Here is a 6,175-nt window from a genome sequence, read left to right on the forward strand (position 1 = left end):
ATCGTGTCTTATCTGTGTGTATTAGTATGTGCATATATTTTTTTAGCTTGAATAAAGTGTGTGTGTGGGGGGAGATCCTCTTAATATTCCTGTCTTCATTAAGGTGATAGTTCTTTTTTAAAGTCAGGGAAACAGTCACAGAATTGTAGGGCTGAAAAGAACCCCCGGGGGTGGGGTCACCTAGTCCAGTTAAACCGAATTAATTGTATCAAGCGATTCTTCCCATTTCGTAGGGAAATGCTGGGCTTTGTATTAAATAGTCGCTGACATTCCTGCTTTGGGGTGTGTGTATTGGAATCCAGATCACTTCGATGTAATTAGCGCTACAGTTCTACACACCCTTTGCTTGGGGACTATGAATGAATTTGAGTAAAGGGGGCAGGATGAGGTCGCGCGTGCCACAGGATGCGAGACATCTTCACCTTTGCCTACCTGATTCAGAATCGACCAGGTAGCACGAACCATTTGAACTGGAAGAGATTTTGAAGAGGGAGGAAGAGAGAGCCGTGGGACTGCAGATCTCTAAAGCTGGATATCTTCGGTTTTAAATACCTAATTAAACTGGCGCCTCGGCAGAATTAAAGAATACATTCGGAATAAATGAACGCGGGCCTTGACCGAGGTGGTCTCGGCAGAAGAATCCCTTTCCCCCCACCACTAGGGCTACTTCAGAGGAAGCAGGAGGAGACTCATAGCCAAAAGAGGAGCCTGATAAAATTCTGCCTCTCTCAGACTGATTCACTACCCAGCGATGTAAACGTTTTAAACCGGTTTTCTCCTCCCCCTCCCCTCCCCTGCCATACTGCATTTGGAAAGTGGTGAATCATCGTCGGCAGAAACATGTTCGGAATCCGATCCTATGCATATCCGAACCTGATGATCCTTATGTTGGCGTTTGGAGTTAAAGCACATCAGTAGAAGTTGAATTTAATGCTGAATGCCTGTTGGAGCAGCGTACTTGACCCTGGATATAATGACGCAGAGACTCTGAATTTAGGCAAATAAGAAAGCTACGTTTATTACAGGAAATACAACTGGATAGGGAAGATCTTAGTGCATCTCCACCTTAGTTAAATAGAACTGAGACTTGCTTGCTTCTGCATCTCAGCATGTATCCTCTCACGAGTTGAGGACAAAGAAGAAAGAAGCAGGAAATGAGGTCAGCGACCCTAAGAGTATCATTCTAGCACCTGAGGGAAGGCCAATACAGGTTAGGTTAAAAAAGGGACAGTCTAGGAAACTTGGAGGTTCCTCTCTCTATCTACTCTTCCCATGAAGGCTCATCTCCTTCTAATGCAAGCTGAGTTTCATCCCAACACTTACAACACTTTACTCCCAAATCAGTGACATAAGGAGTTCAGATTAGGGTTGCAATCCGGTTGAATTAAAATAAATGGGAGTTAATCTTGGAGCAGGATTGCATCTATATTTGGAAGGAAGCCGGTCCACTGACACCCATGGTATATGCAATAAAAGATTTTTGTTTGTTTAAGGATAGAGGCTCTGGTCCATTATAAACTGAAAGAAACAAGTTTACTCAGAAAGGGGCATTTTTGTTGGGACACATTTGTAGTTTAAAGCGCAACCCTCTATTCATTTACTCTCCTTGATTTGAATGCTATTTACTTCTGAGCAAGGAGGGAGGCGCTGTAAGGGTGCTTAGGGATACAGCCTATGAAAGTATCCTAAAATCTAAGCTACAGTATTATCTTTTAACCAGCTCGCTCTCACTCTCACACACATCCCTACCTGAAACACTAAGCCTACAATTCTATATACACTTAAATACGGGAGTAAAGGATCCCACTGAAACTAGCAAATGTGGATAGGATCCCAAGCAGCCACGGTACTGGTCTGATTACTGATCTCGATCAACCACAGCAAAAGCAGCCCTCACACCCACGCGCTTCCAGACATACCCACAAATTACTTTGCTCCAGCTTAAACTCTTAAGAAACAGTTTGCAAGTTCGGAGCTTGAACATTTCCCCCTTCCAGAAAGTTTCTCTCTCTGTCCACCCCACCCTCCCAAACACTCCGGTTCTCTGCATTCTCAAAACCCTAGACAAGACAACAAGTACAAACAACAACAAGGGAGTAAAGAGAAACAGATGGTTGGAATAAGGAGCGAGAGCCGTTTGCCTTGGGGGATTGGCAGTAACCAACCGAGCTCAGGCAGGGCACGAAATCCTAAATTGGGCGGGTGGGGTGGGGGAAGAGAGAGAGATGGGGTGGGCTTTTTTGTGGGCTAAGTTTCCCCCTCCAGGCTTGATCGCCGCCGCCGCGATCAATTTGAAAATACTTGTTGTGACCGTCGCCTTTTTCCTGGAGTACAGATGCAGGCCAAGCCGGTGGCAGCCAGAGCGCAGAGCGCAGAGCGGAGGGTCCCATTCCATCCTCCTCGTCCTCATCTTCTTCCTCCTCGTCTTGATGAATAGCGATCAGGTTTCCCCGAATGGCTGCCCGCTATTTTCACAGCCTCCCACCACCACTAACCCGAGAGCCTGTTCCCCCGACCTCAGTTAATGCCACTGATTATTCCAAGATGGCGAGGGAGGCAGGAGGCGCGCTGGCTGGGCCCGCTGATTCAGAGCAGTTGCCTTATTACCAGCGACATCCTCCATGGCTCAGGCAGGCGAACCCGGGCGGGCGCGCGGGGGGAGGAAGAGGATAATCTTACAGCAGCACGACCCGGAGAAGGGGCAGCTTGAGTGACAGCTGGGAAAAGGCCATCTTGCCGGGAGCTCCCCAACCCAGATCGAAGGCTGAGGACTGCGAGCCACGCTTACTTCGGAGTAAGGCCCATGTCAAACGAATTCAGAGGAGATGTGCATAAATCTCTGGATTGCAATGGGAAACAGGCGCATGTGCTCCGTGGCGATTGATAATCTTGTGTTTAATGAGTAGTAACAGTAAGCAACCCTATTGTGGTTGTTTGTTGTTGTTTTCTACCCCGCCCATCTGACTGGGTTGCCCCAGCCACTTTGGGCTGTTCACAGCATATATGAACACATAAAGGTAAAGGGACCCCTGACTATTAGGTCCAGTCGCGGCCGACTCTGGGGTTGCGGCGCTCATCTCGCTCTACTGGCCGAGGGAGCCGGCGTACAGCTTCTGGGTCAGGTGGCCAGCATGACAAAGCCGCTTCTGGCGAACCAGAGCAGCGCACGGAAACGCCGTTTACCTTCCCACCGGAGTGGTACCTATTTATCTACTTGCACTTTGTGCTTTTTAACTGCTAGGTTGGAAGGAGCAGGGACCGAGCAACGGGAGCTCACCCCGTCGCGGGGATTCGAACCCCCAACCTTCTGATCAGCAAGCCCTAGGCTCTGTGGTTTAACCCACAGCGCCACCGCGTCCTTATATGAAAACATATATACTATGTTTTCATGAAAACATAGTAAAGCATTAAACTTTAAAAAGCTTCCCTTAACAAGGCTGCCTTCAGATGTTTCCTAAATGTTATATAATTACTCCTCTCCTTAACATCTGTATGGAAGGGCATTCCACAGGGTGGACCCTCTGCCTGGTTATTAATTTTTATTATTTCTTACCAGCTCATCACTGTAAGCTCCCATAACAAGTTACAAACACACACACACACACACAGAGAGAGAGAGAGAGAGAGAGAGAGAGAGAGAGAGAGAGAGAGAGAAGCAGAATATAAATACAAGTAAATACAATTAAAGGGGTGTAACTGGAGTGTTCTTGATCAGGAATGGCATTCTTCAGGAGCTATCCTGGAAAACAACAACTCCTCTGTCTGTCTATTGAGATTCCAGAGGCAGCTTGCATAAAGTACAGTGGTACCTCGGGTTAAGTACTTAATTCGTTCCGGAGGTCCGTTCTTAACCTGAAACTGTTCTTAACCTGAAGCACCACTTTAGCTAATGGGGCCTCCTGCTGCTGCCGTGCCACCAGAGCACAATTTCTGTTCTCATCCTGAAGCAAAGTTCTTAACCGGAGGCAATATTTCTGGGTTAGTAGAGTCTGTAACCTGAAGCGTATGTAACCTGAAGCGTATGTAACCCGAGGTACCACTGTATAGCATTAGGGTTGCTTTTACCTCCTCCTCAGGGGATGCAGATTTGTATTCCCAAAACCTAGTTCCCATGAGGCCATCAGGACTGTTTCCATCACTTGACATCTTTTCTTGTACTCCTCACTCCTGGCAGACAGGTGGTCTCTTATGGAGTTCATTCTCTTTCCTCCAGAACTGTAGGTTTTTTCATTGCCCAAGGGCAGAGAGACAGGAGCTAACTGCATTAGTAACTATGTTTCAGTGGATGTTCCCTTGCTGGATTGTGAGTTCCTCTTTAAGGACTTTGGACCTGCTCTTTCAGGAAGAGGGCAATTCTATTCAAGGTTGTTGTCATTGCCATTAACAATGCTTAGTATTCATAGTATTCAACACACATACACATTTTTACCCTGCCCATCCTCTCAAAGGAGTCCAGGGCAGCATTATCTTAACAATCCTCACAGGAACCCTGTAACATAGGACAGTATTATTATCCTCAAACTATGGGCCGGACAAGTGAGGCTCAAAGAGCAAGACTAGTCTAAGGCCACCTAAGTGAACAGTAGGTGACATTTGAATCGCAGATCTTGTAGCTCATGGTTTGTACGCTCAGCCACTACAGCTGTTCTTTTGCCATTAACCCCACATTAGCAAGATGGCATCACAGCACAAATGGCATGAGAAATGTTCAAGGCACCCTTTTTTTTTTGCCACTTGCATGAAAACAGTCTCAGCTAAAATTGCGGGTGCTTAGAAGCCTCCAAGATCAAGATAGATGGCAGGCCCCCATGGTGTAGGTCTATCCCACAATTTAATGTAGTAACACAGTCCTAGAAGAAGCATTAAGTGATCCATATGAAGATTATTATATGGATGAAGAGGATACATTGTTTTGATATTATCCCACCTCATTTACGCTAGTGAGTAAACAGAAGAGCACATCCCCTTTGTAACTTACTAGAAGTTTGGCTTGTCCAGTCTGGATTGTTCCTGGTAAGTTTCCCCTTTATTTCCCTCTTAAAGAAGACTGTGTTGTGTTATTATTATTTTAAGAGTAAGAATAAAGTTTTTCTCACATTCAGTTCACAGCAGTAATCTGAAGGCAGGCTTCATCTTGTGGTTATAGTGAAAAGAAGTTTGAGCTACATCTCAGACTTTCTGCTTGTGGGGTCGATCCTATGTGAAGGTTGAGCCATGTGCTGGCTAGGAGAGGAAGAGTCCAGGAGGAAGAGTCCAAGAGAGAGATGGTTGTGTGACAAGCCCTTTTATCTGGACAGCTAGGGTCACGCCCATCTACCTGGTCACACACAGCGGGAGGAAGCTCCAGAGCAGGTATGACAGAAAGTCCTCCCTGTCTGGAGCCACATTCCCCTGTATGTCCATTCTAGGCAACAGGAAAATGTTGTACTTGACTGCTCTAGTAATAATACATCCCACATTATGTTAGGAGGAAGAAAGTTTCCTTTCATTGTTCGGAGGCTGATGGTTTGTGCTTTCCTCAACTCAGAAGCTCACAATTGCAATTTGACAGGACTGCACCAAATAGAAACATCATGTTCATACAAAAGGAATGTTCAGATGACAGAAAAGCCTTAGGACAGGGATAAATCAAAAGTGTGGTGTCTGAAACCAAAGTCATCATTCATATTCAAAGGTTATTTGTTATAGTCCTGTAGAATTGTAATGATTTCTAATAACAAGTTCTAATCACCTTATAATGATGAATCAAAATATATCCTGGATTCATTTTATTTTTCTTAAAGTACTGACACCAACTTTCTACTCAAAGATAATTGAAAGTCCAAATAGTGCCAGGAACTTTTGTACACAAATCTGTTTAATGCACTCAGTTTTGTTTTATGTTGTCATTCTCTTGCCAGCCTTTTAGGATGTACACAGTATAGAAAAGTTGGGCACAATCCTGCAAAAAATGACATACTTCTGAGGCCCATTGACTGCAGTGGGAGATTATCGACATGGGCTTAACTGTCCCATTCAACTCAGTGGGATTTTAATATTTCATAACTTTGTCTAGATGGTGCCCATTGTTGACCAAAAATAAACAGTGGGCATTTCCCCCTCACAAATGTGATTGTCATGATTTGTGAACTGCCAGGTGATATATTTTTTCCTTGTGAATAGACAACATTTATTT

General features: G+C 45.1%; 1 long non-coding RNA gene across 1 annotated transcript; it reads right to left on the bottom strand.

Annotated features, from left to right (window-relative positions):
• Positions 1 to 992: 992 nt before the first annotated feature.
• LOC128411650 (uncharacterized) lies at positions 993 to 2,241 on the bottom strand. The gene is made up of 2 exons (XR_008329868.1): positions 1,920 to 2,241; positions 993 to 1,190 (listed from the first exon to the last, which is right to left on the bottom strand). It is a non-coding gene; the product is annotated as an uncharacterized LOC128411650 (long non-coding RNA).
• Between the last annotated feature and the right edge of the window lie 3,934 nt (positions 2,242 to 6,175).

The sequence above is a fragment of the Podarcis raffonei genome, chromosome 3, assembly GCF_027172205.1.
Source record: "Podarcis raffonei isolate rPodRaf1 chromosome 3, rPodRaf1.pri, whole genome shotgun sequence".
Taxonomy (NCBI): domain Eukaryota; kingdom Metazoa; phylum Chordata; class Lepidosauria; order Squamata; family Lacertidae; genus Podarcis; species Podarcis raffonei.